This window comes from Phyllostomus discolor, chromosome 13 (genome assembly GCF_004126475.2).
Source record: "Phyllostomus discolor isolate MPI-MPIP mPhyDis1 chromosome 13, mPhyDis1.pri.v3, whole genome shotgun sequence".
NCBI classification, from domain to species: domain Eukaryota; kingdom Metazoa; phylum Chordata; class Mammalia; order Chiroptera; family Phyllostomidae; genus Phyllostomus; species Phyllostomus discolor.
In genome coordinates, this window is record NC_040915.2 from 12,518,335 (window position 1) to 12,534,831 (window position 16,497).

At 56.6% G+C, this 16,497-nt stretch overlaps 1 protein-coding gene across 5 annotated transcripts in view; it reads left to right on the top strand.

Annotated features, from left to right (window-relative positions):
• Positions 1–6,825: 6,825 nt before the first annotated feature.
• Positions 6,826–16,497, top strand: part of CXXC5 (CXXC finger protein 5) — a 33,260-nt gene continuing 23,588 nt past the window's right edge. For 2 of the 5 annotated variants that reach the window (XM_036014469.1, XM_028529074.2), the window contains exon 1: positions 6,826–7,351. The gene's annotated coding sequence lies outside the window, so the exon portion shown is untranslated. Of the gene's footprint in view, positions 7,352–7,417; positions 7,515–12,584; positions 12,815–16,497 lie in introns of those variants that run through there. The other 3 variants (XM_036014471.1, XM_028529078.2, XM_036014470.1) reach the window with 3 other exon arrangements.

Below are 16,497 nucleotides of genomic sequence, written 5' to 3' on the forward strand. Positions count from 1 at the left end.
AAAAGTTCTGCCTAGCCCTGGCTGGCGTAGCTCAGTGGATTGAGGGCAGGCTTCAAACCAAAGTGTCGCAGGTTCGATTCCCAGTCAGGGTACATGGTACATGCCTGGGTTGCAGGCCATGACCCCCAGCAAATGCACATTGATGTTTATCTATCTATCTATCTATCTATCTATCTATCTCCCTACCTTCCCTCTCTAAAAGTAAATAAAATCTTTAAAAAAGAAGAAGATACCTTTATTTTTAAAAAAAGTTCTACCTAAACCTTCTATCCCACTCTCCCATGCTGGAGAGTCTCTGGGCCCTTGGAGGCAGTGGCAACTCTGGGCAGTGGCCCCTGGGGCCTGGCAGGCAGGGTTCCTCCCCACTTTCCTTCCCCAGCCGTGGATCTACATGGGAAGAGGTGACACTGGAGGCTGGGCCAGCTCAGGGTCCCGATCTCTAACTGGAACAGTGGCCAGCCCTCCTGACAGAGCTCACATATATCTTAAAAAGCGTCTTGTATATCTTAATGATTTTTCAACGGCCCCTGATTGAAGCATGCCCAATTTAGCCGTGCCGTAAGTAACTTTTTATATTTCCTCAGGGAATCATTTCACTTATGAATCTTTCTGAATCTGCAATCTTGATTAAAAGTTGATTTTTTTTGTCTCTGTCTCCTCCCTTCTGAGATGCCTCCCTAGTGAAAAGGGTGGTAGTACCACCATCAATCCTCCCTCATTAGCTTGTCTGGGACAGGAAAATTCTTCCTGGGGTCTGGGAAGCAGCCGCCAAGCCTTCCCCATGGTAGCCCCTGGGGGTATGTGACCTGAGTGGGAGATGGCCTAGAGGAGGGGCTCACAGAGGTAATGGGGGACATTGCCAGTCTCCTGCCCACATCCACTCCCCTATCTGCCCCATATCAGCCCCCGCCCCCCCCACACACATATCCTACTGGGGGGATTATACAGCCCATTTTGCCTTTAAGGTGTCTGTTCACCAGTAGCTTAGGAATTGGAGGAGAGAGAACCCTTCAAGGATTCTCCTTGAGAGCACAAAGCTGGTTCAGATCCTGGCCGTGTCCCTGTACGGCTGCCACAGCCTGGGCCTGAGTAAGTCATCTCTCAGAGCCTCAGTTACCTGATTTGCAAAATGTGAATGTGATTGCTAAACAGATTACCAAGCAGGTAAAAGGTTCACTTAGCTAGTACGATACCTCCAGAAAGGCAGCCTTTATTATTTCCCTAGGAGGCCCCTCCACCAGGAAGCGGGACTGGAGCAGTGCTGATGGTCCTATCCCAGTTCTGACCAGTATCTAGTTCTTAACCCATTCATTATCTAGTCCTGGTGATACTCCCTGAGGCAGAGTGGGTGGGACTGGCATAATTATTTCCCTGAGGAGCGGAGAGGTCCGTCGTGGTTGGGACTTGCCTAGGGGCTGCCCCACAAGCACCCCCCACCCCAGACCTGCAGACCCTCTCCCCAAAGAAGCAAAGGTTAGGGCTGCAGCAGGAAGGCTGGAGGGCAATTAGGGTGAGAAACCTGAACTCAGAAGTGCCTTCCCCATAGATACCCTCCCTGGAACTGCCCCTTACACACACACCTCCTTCCTCATCGTTAGGGGAGAGACTTGCCCAGGTGCTGGGACCTCTGGCTCTGACCTCTAACCTCTGACTTCTGGCCTGGGGGTGGGCTCTGTGAGGGCCAGAGTCATGACTGGGGGGGTGGGGCCCTTGGGGACCGGCAGTGGTGGCGGTGGAGGTGGCAGCTGTGGGAGTTAACGATTTACGAGGGGCCCCTTCCTGAGGCCTCCCTCCTCCCAGGCCTGGCAGGCAACCCGTGACTTCCCAGGCGGCTAGACACAGAACCAGTCCCGCCAGTTCAAAGAGCAGTTCTTCCCGGCCCACCCCCAGGCACTGTCTGAACACCCCTTTCTCAGGAATCTGAAGGGGAAGGCAAAGTAGGGGCTGGTGGGTGGGGTCCTCTGGTCTGAGGAGAGAAGCTGCGTCCTGTTTTCAAAAGTTCCAGTGTGAGGGGCATTTAACACCCTCCCCTGCCTTATCTGGCCCAGTCTGTGAGGGGAGGCTGAGTCACCCCACCCTTCCAACTTCAGCAAGCCTTCCCCCGTACCACCCCACCTTAGCCTGCAGGTCTAGGGCAGGGCACTTTCAGGCCAGGCTGGCTTCTGGACGCCCAAGGCACCCCTCCCTGTGGGCCTGGTCTGGGGCCTCCAGGTTGGGGACAGGGTGTCCTCCCCCTCTCCCAGACCCCATTCTTTTACTCCCAGGCCCCTCCCTCTTCCTGACAGGGAGGGGCAGGGCCCTGGAGCTACAGCTTTGGCCTCTGGAACAGCGCACTCCCACTGCCACAGGAGAGGCCCCTGAACCAGGACTGTCTAGAACAGTTAAGGGTTACTGTCAGGGGCGAAACGCACCCCCGCCAAACTGTCCTCACTCCGCATACAGGCGGAGTTCCCTGTGCCTGGCAGAGAATGGTGCCGTGTCTGGATGTCTGTGGTCTGTGTGTAACTGTGCCTGGGCGAGGGGAACTAGGGAGTGTGAGTGTGTGTGTTGGCCTGGTCTAGGTTCCCTCCCAGCCTCACTCACTCACTTGGTTCTAGAACTGGAGTCCCCCTCAGCCCTCCCCACTTCCCTCGTTTACACAGCTCAGGGCCAGGCTTGGGCCACCAAACCAACTTGTCATAGATGGACAAGCCTTGCTCTCCTAAGAGACAGGCCTGGCTTTTCTGATTTTCCCTTCTAGTTTCACAGCTCTCTTGTCCCTTCAAAGGTCATGGGGGCAGGGGTGGGGAGATCTAAAGACCAATGGCCTGTGTGTGAAGACTGAGACCTCAAAGGCCTGGGCCTGTGTCTCTTCCCCTGCCCATGTTTGCACCCCAGGCCTGCCCCGGGATTTTGGTTGAGGTCACACAGTCAAGTGTGACCCCACTGAAAACTGACCCGAGTCAAGGCTCCAAATGACCCTGCTCCCATCCTCTGTGATACAGTGGGAGGGGTGGGGGGATCATGGCCCAACAGGGGTAGACTTTGGGCCAGGTTCTGGGTTGGCCATCTTTACTGAAGACCATAACTCCTACACTCCTAACTCTCTCCATGCAGCTATTTCCCAGTCATTGGATGTTTAATCAATGACCGACATTAGCTGATAAATGGCAGTCGTGGAAAAGGCAGATCCCTCAGACAAGACATGGATTTAAAAATCCTGGTTTTGCTATTTGTAACCATGAGCAGGTGTCTGAGCCTGATGCTTAAATAAGAATAGGCACACAGAGCAATTAATGTGGTGCCTGACATATAGTAAGTGCTCAGGAAGATGTTGGCCAGCGTTGATATCACTGGTACCCACTTAGCGCCAGGCTTCAGGCCCAGAGAGCAGATAGATTTTCCCTTACCCTCAAAGAATTTTCATGGGTGGTGGTAGTGAGGGGACGGGGAGACAAAAGAACAAATAAAAGCTATTTTTGTGCAGTGTGGTCACTGTGGCCATAGGAGGGAACAGATGAGGGGCCTCGAAGCCTGGCCACAGAGTACAGTTATTTGGTGCATGCACTGCAAAAAGGCCCCCTGGCAAAGGAAGCTAGGGAGACTGAAAGACAGTTCATGACCTGCAGCCAAAAGGGGTACCTGTATCTGCCCAAAGGGGTAATTTATTGTAATTTGCACAAATGCTAATGGTGGTTCTGGAGACATGGGCCAAACTGAGGCTGGGAGCCAGCCATTCCCAGTGGAGGTGGCGTGTTGTCAGTCTTCGGTGAGGAGTGCATGAGGTGAGCTTGATGAAGGCCCTTCTAGGCAAAGGGAACATGTGGAGCCATGGAAACTGGAAGGGGGGGAGTTTGGGAGTGTCTGAGGGATCCACTAGTGTTAGTGGTGTTGGTCAACCGTGCCCATGGATTGCAGGGAGGTATAGGGTTGTTAGGGAAGCCAGGCGGGGGGTGGGGGTGCTGGGCTGAGCCCTCTGGGCCCTTAGGAATCACTACAGGATGCACAACAGGTGGGCCCCAGGGCAGATCTGTACGTGAGAAGCCTCACTAGGACAGCAAATCTCAGGGGTGAAGAGAACAATTTTGGTGCTGGTCTCACTTCAGTTTGCTCATCTGAAAAATGGGGATGATGCTACTGTTGGGGCTGATGTAAGGATTAAATGAGATGATACACCTTAGCTGTTTAGCACAATGCTCTGTCCAGGGTATTGGCTTAATAAATGCCAGCCATGGACATTGTCACCGGGGTACAGGAGAGCTGGATGCAGCGGGCTGGAATGACATACTCCTACCTAGAAAACAGGCCCTTCTTTCCCTCAAAGATCCTGGACACTTAAAGGAACTTGCTTCCTGAATCTAAACTGATTGACTGAATAACAATATGAAGACTTATTCGTCTTTGGAGGCAGGGAGAAAGGAGGAAAATAGTGAACCAGGGTGGCTACACTTATGGAAGGGGACTAGGCTGGGGATGGTCTCCCCCAAGGCCAGACCTCATACCCACTCATCTCATTTATTATGGTAGAGAGTCTTGTGTGGATGGTTTGCTCGTGACATTTACTGTTCATGTTGCATTTTCCATGTGGATAATTCTGCCCCTTCCCCTGCTAGTTCCTACCTGGGTTGGATAGGGGAGGGTCCAGTTCTTAATTTCCAGGAGAAGGGGCAGACTCCTAGATCCATCCTCTGAACTGGGCCAGGCGTACACCAAAACCCCTTCTCTAGGAAAGTCACCACTGGGATCCTGACTCATCTCTAGTACAGCCTGCAGCCCCTTGGCTTTGCTCTTCTCTGTTGGGGGCAGAAGTCTTCCCCCACAAAAGTAGATAATTAATAGTGATTCCGTAAGGTGGAAGCTACTGTTCACCCTCCCCCTGGAATACCAGCATGTGAGCTTCTTTCAGGTGTGCAGGCCTGATTCTGCACTGACCCTCAGCTTCAAGAGCTCTGCAGGACTGAGCTTCATTTCTTGGGTCCTAGCCCTCTGAGGCCTCGCTGCTAACTCTTGGGGAACAGGTGCCTCCTCACAGTCTGTGCTTCAGACTTCCCAGAAAAGGTAGATGGAGGTGGGTTAAGTGTTTGGAGATCCTGGAGTATCTAGAACTGGGACCTTCCCTCCTTTTTCTTTATACAGTCAGTGCCAACAGGGTACCTGGCACTTAGTGTGGAGCGTAGAATGCCTGTCTTTAAGCAGTTCAGGGTGAAAACGGTTCCCAGGGCACGTAGCTTGCTTTCATTCACATGGTATGTTTGCTTAGGTTGACTTTGAGGAAGGGTACTGGAGAGGAGAGGAAAGGCTAAACACCTCCCCTCGGGAGTCATTCCTTGAAAATGGTTAAGGGAGGACACTTCTCCAAATTTGTGGAAAGAAGGGAGGAGGTGTCCACGATGTCTGGGGAGGGGCCAATCCCTATCGCCTGGGTCTGGAGCGGGTAGAGAGGCAACAAACATTCTAGGTGAGCTCTGCCCTTTACACTTCCTTCACTCCCCTACCCCCTGGCTAGGTCACAGTCCCACAGCCAAATTTAGAAGACTTGCCGGGTGGACAGGCGTCTGCTCCCCCAGAAACCCGCATGTCAAGGCCCTCCGCTGTCTCCTTCTCAGAGATAGGCAGACTGCACAGAGGAGAGGAAGCAAGGAGGTGGGAGCTGGTTTCGCTTCTCCCATGGAGGCCAGGCCGGCCTGTGGCTGGAGGCAGCCCAGTGGCCACAGTTAACTCCCTGTTATCTGGGCCCCAATTGATCTAGGGCTGCAACTGTTTAACTCTAGGCAGGCTTCCCCAACTGCTGTCCTCCCCCTCCCCCAGCCAGGGTCTGGGGCCTGTGGTTTCTTCACCTGGCAGAAGGAACCCTAACCCACCCCCACGAATTCCACAGAATTGCAGAAGCTTTCCACTTTGGGATTATCTGCAGTTTTGGGATTATAGGAGCCTGGGGCTTACTCTGTGGGTCCCTGAGATGGCAGAAAAGTACTTCTGCCATATCATTAGCCCAGGCTGGGCAGATGGAGGGGGCACCGAGAACAAGAATATGATGGTCGGCCTAAAATCTGTACCCACTGGGCTTTTGTTATCTCTTTGAACCAGTGTCTGCTGAGTGCTGCTTTAAGTCAGGCACCATTTCAGGCTGGGAGTTCGTGGGAGTTCGTGGGCCTTGGTCCCAGAGCACCACAATTGAGTGCCAGAGCCCCAGGACTCAGAGCTTGGGCTGGCGCCGGTGTAGGACGCAAAATGTCCTTTCTTGGATCAGTCTCTTCATCTGTGAAATGGGGACAGGAATCTCCGCCCCCTTTCTCCGGGAGAACCAGAGCCCACCCAGTCCGGGAAAGCTCTCTGGGTGGCGCGCTGTTTGAGCCGTGTCCAGCTCCAAGAGCCCTCCGCGAGGAGGTTCGGGACCTACAAACACCTGAGCTGCGGGGCGCAGGCGAACCCTCCCTATTGGTCCTGGCAGCTCCGCGGCCGGCGGGAGAGAGGGGGCAGAGGGACGGCAGATTTCAACGTACGGTGGGTGTCCAAGCGTATTCACCCCTCACAAAACGGGGGAGGTCCTTTTATTTTTTGTAAAGTTGTGGAAAAAGAGATGAAGACGGGACGCGCCGGGGCTCTGAGCCTGGGTCGACGTCGTCAGAGCGTGGGGAGCTCCAGGCGCAGTGGCTGCGGCTCCGGCCTCAGAGCCTGCGGCGTCAAAGTGGCCAGAGCTGCGCTGGGAGGAAGGCGGAGGGAGGAGGGAGGGAAGCCGAGCGGGGCGGGGGCGGGGGGGGGGTGAGGAGGGAGCGGCGAGTCCGGTCCGGGTTTTGCTGGCAGCCCCCGGGCAGCGTTCTGAGCTTCTGCCCGGGCGGGCGCGCGGCGGCGGCGGCGGCGGCTGAGGCGGCGGAGCCTGAGCGGGGATGTAGAGGCGGCGGCGGCACTGGCGGCAGCAGAGGCGGCGGCGGCAGCGAGAGCAGGCGCCCGAGCTTAGCGAGAAGAGCGGCCGAACCTTGCCCCCCGAAGCCGGGCCCCGCGTCCCAGCCCTGCCCAGCCCGCGCCCAGCCATGCGCGCCGCCTGCTGAGTCCGGGCGCCTCACCCTGCGCCCTCCGCCCGTCGCGCCGCGCAGCGCTCCGCTCTGGGGTGATTAGTTGCTTTTTGTTGTTTTTTAATTTGGGCCGCGGGGAGGGGGAGGAGGGGCAGGTGCTGCAGGCTCCCCCCCCCTCCCCGCCTCGGGCCAGCCAAGGCAGCTTGACTCCGGCTCGGGACCCGGGCTCGGCGGTCGGCGGAGCTGGAGCGGAGCGCAGAGCGGCGGCGGTGCCTAGAGCGGAGCGCAGCTCCCCGCCCCGCCCCTCCCCCTCGTCCTCGCGGCGGCGGCGGTGGCGGCTTGGACGACTCAGAGAGCCGGTAGGTGTCGGGCCACGGCCCTCCCCCGACCCCCCCGGAGGCCGGCCCCCTCCCCTTCCCCGCCTACCTCCCTCTCCTCCCCCGGGGCCCGGTGCGCGGCCGGGGCCGGAGTTCGCTGCAAGTCGGCGGAAAGTTTGGCGGCGCGGGCTCCCCCGAAGTTCAGGTGCGGAGAGCCAGGGACAGGGAAGGAAGGGTCCGCGTTTGGGAGGGGCGGGGGACGCCCGCAGCCTGAATCCCGGAGGCCGGGAGGCTGAGAGCCCTAGCGCCTGTGATCGTTTGGTGGCCGCCGCTGTACCCAAGCCTCCCCAAGCCGCAGTCGGCGCGGTCGCAGATCACTGAGTTCAGACAAAAAGAGAGGTTTTAGGGTCGGGGACTGCGGGTTGGGCGTCGTGGATTGGGGCTGGGGCTCTCCCTGCGGGGTACTGTCCTCTCCCTAAATACTCGAGCTGGAGGGCGTTGGGGTGGCGGGAGCCCAGGTCCCCACCTCGCCGGGTGGAGCAGGCGCTCCGCCTGCGGGGGCGGCTGATTGGAGATCCCCCGCGCGCACTCCCCCCATCAGACCCCACTCGCAGCCCTGTGTTTTGAGGGCGACGGTAACTGCTCAGAGTGCCCTGGACCACGCGTGGCTGAGTCGACCCCTCCACTTGGAGCGGGCGGCGGCCACATTTTCCCCTCCGGCTCCTCTCCCCGATTGCCTGCAGGGTGCCTGGCGGGCTGATCAAGTTTGACCTTTTTTTCCGTCAAAGTATCACGCCCCCCCCCCCACCGCCGCCGCGCCCCGCGGCCTCTCCTTCCCTCCCTCTTCAGCCTAGGGGGGTCTTGCAGGCTGTCTCCTGAGCCCCGCGTGGCCAAGCAGCTCGCAAAGCCAGGGAGGGAGAATGGGGGTGCTCCTCTCGCTGCGGAGCTCTGGGAGGCCGGTGTCCCAAGCACCCTCCTCGCGTTTCTGGCCCCACATTTACCCGTGAAGTTCGGCCCCGGAGCCCCCTCCCCTTGTGTTCCCTAGAGCGAGGGGCTGAACCGCCGCGGGAAGAATGTGTTAATTTTCTTGCTGGGGGAAGTTGTCCTCTCCCGGAATGAGCTGCTTTCCGGCGGGGAGCGCGGGGTGCGCCTGGCTTTGTTTATTTGTAGGATCGACAGCAAGTGAGTGACCCCAGCTTTTAAATGGGGGGTCGCCTCCGGGACCTGTCAGAAGAGGTGAAGCGCCCAGTGAGAGAGCAAGATTGCATTTTGGTTTTTCCTCTCAGGAATCGGAAGGGGTGCGCGGAGTTGGGTTGGTGCCATGGTCTTCAAGGAGGCACCGCCAGATTTGGGGGGGGCGGTTCGGTAGACACTCATCCGGAAAGACCCACTCTGTCTTGTGTCCTGTGACGGGGGTCTGTAGGGTTGGCAGCCGCGCCCTACTTTGCCCCCGGACCCTGGGTGGTCTGAGAGTCGCGTTTTCAGATGGGGGGGGGCGCTGCAGGGGACTCCGGAGAGCCAGCCTCTTGACCTCCGTCTTTCTCTGCACCGCGCGGGTTCTGTTCGGTTTTGTGGCCGGCCCACCCCCACCCCCACCCCCACCCCGGGCTTTGGCGCAGGAAGCGCTAGGGAGGGGGGCATGTGTGATGGTTCAGCCCTCGCCCCCGCCCGAGCTGCCCCAGGGCGGCCGGCGGAGTCCCTTTCAAGTTTTCCGCTGGGGCCGCCTGGCGGGGGCTGCGTGCGCGGTCGCTGCGGGCTTGTTTGGAGCGCTATTTGAACGCCCGGCGCCACCTCAGCTGCCCCGGCCCGCGGAGGAGGGGGGTGTCCTCCGTGCAATTGAGAGCATTCAAATAAGACGTTTTTAGGGATGTATTGGCCTCAGCTTGCTTTGGTCCCCCTTTCGAAAGACCCCGTACCCTAGGTTTCAGCCGCCGTGGGAAACCCAGAAACTGGGACCCGAACGAAACCTTCCAAACCCCCTTTTGAGAGCGCTGCGGAGAGACTGAGGCCGGCGTTACCTACTACTGCGTAGTGTTGATTTAGCAGTTTCCCTGGATGAGAACAAGAGCTGGGGGGGGGGGCAGTGGCTCGCTCTGCAGCTGTCACCCCCCCTCCCAGAACGGAAATTGTTCTCTCTCCTTGGGGAGGAGGGAGAGGGGGTGATTTTTGCTCTGGGAAGGGGTGGGAACTGCTGAGGGAGGTTGGTCTCTGGAGATCTTTGTGGAAGCCCCCCCAACCCCCCATTCTGGCAGAAGCTGAAGCTCTCCCAGGGAAGCCCCCTAGCCAGCCTTGCACCTCCCTCCCCCTGCCACCTCCTTTTCGAAGGTTCTTCTGCAGAAGACAGACCCTTGGCTGGCTGGCTGGCTGGCTGGCTGTCCGTTGGCGCCTTATTTATGTGTGTGTATTTGGGCCCGGCTGTTTTCTCGGCTCAGCAGGTGACCCTGGCCAGGGCCTCCTATCTCTCCCCCGACAGAGCCTGTTGACTTACCCGTGGGCCAGCGGCCTCGTCTTTATCACGTGAGGCCTGGAATGTCCACCCGGCTGGGCTGGGTTGGGTGGGGGAAGGGAAGGGGAGGGGAGGATTCTGCATCCAGGGCCCAGGCCAGTGCAAACCTATGTTCTCTGGGCTCCCACTGTGACCCCTAGCTCTTGGTGCCTCTACCCAACTTTTTGCTTGCCTCCTACCCATTTGGCAAGTGTGAAACTGAGGCTCATAGGAGTGTGGGTATGGGGTGGTCAGGGTTGCATCTGGATAAAGAACCAAATCTTTAGGAATTAAATATCCCACCTTCTTTAGCACCCACCTTATTATTTTGGGAGGGTGGAATGGAGATGGGGTTCTCCTTGGGGGAGAGGAGTATGGGCTGGGCTGAGGTCAGCTGACTTTCCAGAGCGCAGAGTAGGGTAGAAGAATGGAGGGACACTGATGAGCCAGACCCAGGCCTGCTTCCCTAGAGCCCCCCGTTTGGAGGCCTGATCATGAAGTCAGAACTTCCCAAGCATGGTGCTCTGGAGCATGCCTTAATTGGCCAAGGATGGGGTGGGGTTCACTTTTTATTACTGTTATTATTGCTGGTCTTTATATATAATTCACTTATTCATTGACCCAATGTGTGTTTATTGAGCACCTACTGTGTGTCACAGCCCCACCCTTCTGGGGGTGCAGAAATGAATCACTGACTCTGCCCTTACTCTGGAGGCAGGCCCAGGGTGGAAGCTCCACCCTCTTTCCCCACCTCCTGAGGTCCTGATTGGAGCTTTTCCTTTTTTTTTTTTTTCTGGGTTCTCCTTCTCTTATCCTCATCACCTGGTCTCATTTTAGCCCCCAGCTGTGTGTGTGTGTGTGTGTGTGTGTGTGTGTGTGTGACTTGATTAAGTGTATTAATAGTTAAACTCTCACTCATAGCTGGAACTCACCAGACCACAAAAAAACCTCCCCAGTTACTCACGCGCTACTGCCCAACAAGAATATCCCACTCAAGTTTTTTTTTTTTTTTTTTTGCTTTCTCTTGCTTCCCTCTTTATTCCCCCCAAACTCTGAGCCCACCTCCCAGGCTGCAGACAGTGAGAAAGGACTGGCCCCCATTCCACCTGCCCCCTAAAGCCAAAGCCAGTGTGAGCTGCTAGATGAGGCTGTGTGGATCTAGTCTGTTGGCCTGGGGTGTGGGAATCTGGGCGCCGTGCGTGCCGATGACTCAGGACATCTATATCTGTGAATCTCTCTGTTGAATATGTGTCTGTCTTGGGGTCTGGGCGTCTGAGCATAGAACTCTGTGGGCCTGGGAATTGTGTGTGCCCTGCATTTGTGCCTGTGAATTTGGGAATATGTAAATTCTGAGTTATGTATGCTGGGAATTTTGTAGAGTGTATGTTTGTGTTTTGTGTATATCTGTATGTTTGTATAATGCTTGTAAATCTGGGAGTGTCTCTGATGCTCCCAGAGTGGTGTGTCTGAATAGGGAAAGAGTGAACCTGGGTATATCTGAGCTGTGTGGGCATTGGTCTATGTATGTCTTTGGTGGCTGGTGGCTGGGTTCCTTTCTCTTTCTGTATCTCTGTCCAGACCCTGAGTATGATTGTGTATAGCATCGAACCTCTCTCACCCTGTCCTTTCCCTCCCTTGCCCTCCCTGGCAGTAACTGGGCAGCTTCTCCGTCTGCCTGCCTGCTGGGAGTTTTGGAAGCTGTGGAGGGAGACAGGCTGGGGCCGGGGTGACAGTGCGTATCCACGTTGATGGCAGCCTGTGATTACAGGAATAAAAGGATTTTAAGGTCATGGGTGTATTGTTTTTGAGCCCCCTGCCTTTGGTGGAGCCAGTGGTAACAAAGGGCCGGAGCTTGGTGTCTGCTGGTTGGGAGTCTGTCCCCATGCAAGGGAACATGGATATGGGGGGCTTCCTGGGAATTTGAACACATGTATGTACATGCATGAGCAGAGACTGTGAGAGCATGTGTTTCCTATCTGCCTGTTCCCTGGGGGAGAATTCCCAGGAAAACTTCTTGCTTCTGGGTGTTAAATGGAGCTGGAACCCTGCAGTTCTCTACCCATCTTCCCCAACCCTCCCAGTAGGGTGTCACCTGGACCAGGCCACATCTCGGGGTGTCAGTGCCCCTGGCCCTGCTCCAGCCCCTGTAATTGCATTCTGCCGACTAATCCCCCGCCAGCTCAATTAGATCGCAAATTCTTCTTCATTTCCTGCCTCTGATGCTGGCCTCCCTCTGGGCTTGAAGGGCCTAGAAGGGAGGGAGGGGATCCTGCCCTCCTTCCGCCAGCACTAGGGGCTCTTGGGGTGGTGGTGAGATTAGTTCCTGGCACAAGGACCCTGGGGTGTAGGCTGGAATCTTGGCAGTCAACAGGACAGGGCTCTGCTGGCCCTTTTTGGACTAGCCTCAGTATCCCCATGTTTGGGGAGGGGACTTTCATTTTCTGGTACACAGGCTCTGGGCAGACAAGGCAAATAACTCTGGCCAGGTCCCTAGGCAGTGCCCTCAACCCCCAGCCCCTGCAGGCCCTGCCCATCTGGTGCTCTCAGGGCAGTTGCTGGCCAGCACCCAGCACAGGGATTGTTACCTTGTTTTCGACCTTTTCATGGTGTCCATTATGGGGGCCAGTGAGACCACTGAGCTCCCCTCTGCTGAACCCTCCTAACCTCCTCCCTTGACCTCACCCAGACAAGTGTGTTGGAGCCCTGGCTCTGGAGTCAGACCTAGTCCCAAATCCTGATCGTGTCGCTGTCTCGATGGCTGTATGACCTTTTGTGTTCTGTGATCCTCAGATTCCTTATATCCCTGGAATGGGATGATAGGAGTACCCGGTCCACAAGACCATTTTCAGATGGACACGAGGACGGTTATGCAGTACCCAGCACCAGTGGCTAACTTACAGTCGGCATTCAGTTAAAGTTGGCTTTTATGGTGAAGAGGACTTCCTATCCCCCAGTGAAAAGGAGGAAAAGGACACATGGCTCCCTCTTAGTGTTTCGGTCTCCGTTCTGCTAACTATCAGGTGTGTGACCTTGGGCGCATCGCTCTCTGCCTTCTCTGAGTTTCTCTTCCCCAACTCTAAAATGGGACTGATAATAGGCCTGATTTCACAGAGGTTTGGGAGGGTTGTCTGCATGCAGGTGCTTGGCCCCAGCTGCCCCAGCAGGTTTTCAACGTATTACTTGCTTTCTTCTACCTTCTCTCACATCAAGCCTGGGTGGGTGGGGCAGGTGCAGACACAGGCTGAGGGACGAGGGCACTGACCAAGGTCATGAGGCTGGTAATGGGACCTGGGTGGGGTGGGAGGGCTAAGGGATGACCCGCTGGCTCACTAGCTGGTTTACTCGCTGGCTTGAAGCAGAGCTTTGAGGCATGGCCTTTCCTCCTTGCTGGTCTCTGTGGAAAGTGGTGGCTTGGTTGATTTTTTTTCCATAAAGGAGAAGCTGGAAGTCTACCCCCTCCTCCCCCAGGAGACACTGTGGCAGCGGCTGTGCTGACAGGTCTTTTGGCCTTCTTGCTAGCATGGCTGGCAGCTCTGGAAAGGCCGGCTGCGCACAGACCAGCTAGAGGGAAGAGGGAACCGCCGAGGTCCCCTGCCATCACTAATCCCCATGGCTCCTCCCACCCTCAGCCGGTCCTCTCTGTGGGCAGAAAGACTGAAAGGAGCCACAGCAGGACGAAAGCTGGGGAGACTGGCTCTGCTGGAGGTGGTGGAGAGGGACAGGCGGTGGGGGGGCCAGTGGGGGGGCGTATCTCGCTCACTAGTCCCCTTATTTCTATGACCTCTGTCACTCATTGGCCTAGGCTCTTTAATATTTCATGGCCCTTGGAGTCAGCCCCCTGCCCCAACTCACAGGCCCCCTTTGTCTGCCTGCCGCTGAATTGCTGAATTACTGACCCGAGGCTTCCTCTGCCTTCCCCCAGCTGGCCCTGACACCTTCCCTGTCCCTCCTGACCTGCCTCCCTGACACCTCTCCTTGTCACACCCTCCATCTCTCACACTCATCCTCTCCCCTTCTCTCACATCTCGGACCATTTCTTTGCCCATTTTCTCCATTTTCCTCTTTTGTTGGCCTCCTCCTCCTCAGCAGAACAGAAACCTCAGCAACTGGTCCGCTTGCCTGCCTCACCCCTCCTGGGTCCACCCCTTCCTGCCCCCTCCCCCCAGCCATGCTGGCCGTGAGAGCTGGTTTTATTTATTTTTCTGTTTGTTTGGGAAGAGGGCAGTGGCAGTTTTGGGCCCTGGCTGCTGCGTTCTGCCTAGAGCAGCGGGCAGGCCGGCTGTGCTGGCCTCCCAGGAATGTGGCCGGGACGCCCCGCGCTATATTTACTCCCCTCCAGCTGCCGGCCCCAGCAGGGCAAAGCCAGGCCTGCCTGGTGGCCCCAGGGGGAGCCTCGTACCCACCCTCCCCAGTCTAGCAGACCCCCCATGGCCCTTGGGCCCACTGTTCCTTCCCTTCTCTGTGACCTCCGCTGACCTCCTAGGACTTTCCTGGCCTGCCAGCAAGAACACTCATTGTTGGTGTCAGGATGGCCATAAAGTGGGGGCTCTAGGGCCCAGTTCATGTGGGCCAACACCTGGCGGCGCCCCCCACCCCACCCAGGGGCCTAGCCCAGGCCTGTAATCTGGTGGCCAGAACTATGTAAAGCATCTTTTTGGGCCTTTCCCTATTGGGCCTGGTCCTTGTTCTTGCCACATCCATGATCACTGGCAGGGGTGGGCGGAGTGGGGTGGGGTTTGGGTCACCCCTGACCTGGCGTGAGCAGCTGTGTTCCCTGTACTGCTGCTCCACTCCCAGATAATTTGCCCTCTGCTGGAACTCCTCATGGACATACGTGTGCATACCTACTAAGTGTTCACACATATGTGCAACATGCATGGACACATGCTGGATCGTACCTTCCTTAGAGGCAGGGCCATGCCTCCTGCACTGACTCGGTCATTCATCAGATGCTTCTGGGACTTTGAGCCTGCTCCTTGCCAGCCATGCAGTGGGTTGTGGCAGTGATTCCTTCCCGCTCCCCCAGTGCCTGGCACCAGCTAAGTGTTTGAAGAGCTCTAGCTGCTGCTCTAATCAACTGTTGTCCAATAATAATAATAATAATAATAATAATAATAATAATGTTGTAACAATGGTAATGGCAATGGCTAACTGGCACTGTTTCTAGCCTTCACTTTTTAAAATTTTCACAGCAGCCCATTGAGTTGGGTGCTGTTAGCATCTGCATATACTGAGGCTGGAGAGTTTGTGACTTGCCAGGACATGCCCCTGACAAGTAGAATTAGGACCGGGTAGAGCCCTTCCTTGTCTGTCTGTGAACACCATAAGGACAGCCAGGGTTGGTCTGCATGTGGTTTTTCCTGCACCTTCCACACTGCCTGGCACACAGCAGGGACTCCCTAAATGCTTGCTGACTACAGGCTTTACTCTCCTTCTTGAGATCCCCACATCCCTGTCAAGGATCCTGGCATGTAGTGGGGACAAGGGCTGATGGACCAGTTGGGTGAATGAAAGAATGAATTAATGACCAGATGATTACTTGTGGGAATGAGTGCTCGAAACAGACATTGGGATGGGAGGTGTGCTTGTGATCAGACTGATATGTAGAGATCACTGGCCCTACAGAGAATCATGGGAAGTGGGGTGGGGGGTTGGGCTAAGAGATGCGGACAGAGACCAGTAGGCTACTGGGGCTGAGCCCTTTGGGCAGATCACATCTCCCTGGGCCTCAATTTTCCCATCTATTGAGTGGGCTTGGGAGCCTTTGTCTTTGCTGGCTGCCTGCTGGCCTGAGCTGGGGCTAGCCTGGGCGCCTGAGAGGTGAGGGGAGTGGTGGGAGGAGGAAGTAGTGGGTGGTGAAGACAGGAAGGTGAAGCGTGGAGCTTGGCTTGGAACCTGAGAAGCACGGAGACCAACTCTGACCTGACGCTCGTCCTCCCTCCGAGCTGCAGGGTGGGGGTGCAGGCTCACAAACCTCTAGCTACCCACTCTTGCTACCTAGTCTTGCTGCCCGGACTAGACCAGCCATATCTGCAGGCCCACAGCTCCCTACCCACCTCACGTCCACTTCTGTTGACCCTGTTAGGAGAGACCCAGCCTCTCAGATCCCCCCAAAGCTAGATGGCAAATTGGCTAGCTGGACCCCCTGAATGTCAGATCTTGGTGGCCTAGAATTTTTAGTCACAGGAGTCTAGAATCAGAATGCTTGGAGCAGAGGAATTCTCCAGTCAGCATTCCTATCCTGTTGAGATTCTAGAATCACAGAACCATGGGTTTTACTGCTAGAAGGAAGCGCGAATGGTCATGTTTCAATATTGTTTGATGCTAGGGGACATTAAGGATATGAAGGGAGGGGCTTCCCTGTGGTGCCCTCAGGTAACATGAGTATATACCTGAGGCAGAAACCCAGTTCTGTCACTGGCCTACTGCTCTTTGGAGATCTAGCCAGTGTGGAGAGTGGGTTGTGTGGCAGCAAGGGGATGTGGCTGGCCTGCAGGCACAGGAGGGGTCCTCTTGGTGGTGCCCACCCGCCCGCTGCCCACGCTTCCCATGCTTCCCCAGGCACCAGTGTGAGGAGGAAATGCAGGCTGTTGCTTCCAGCGACAGCCGGCAGGGCCGGGCGGCTTCCCAGCTCCCCTGTGATTCATGGCTGCCTGCAGCTCCCCCCTCCCCTGGGGGCCTCAGCAGCCCCATCTGTGCAATG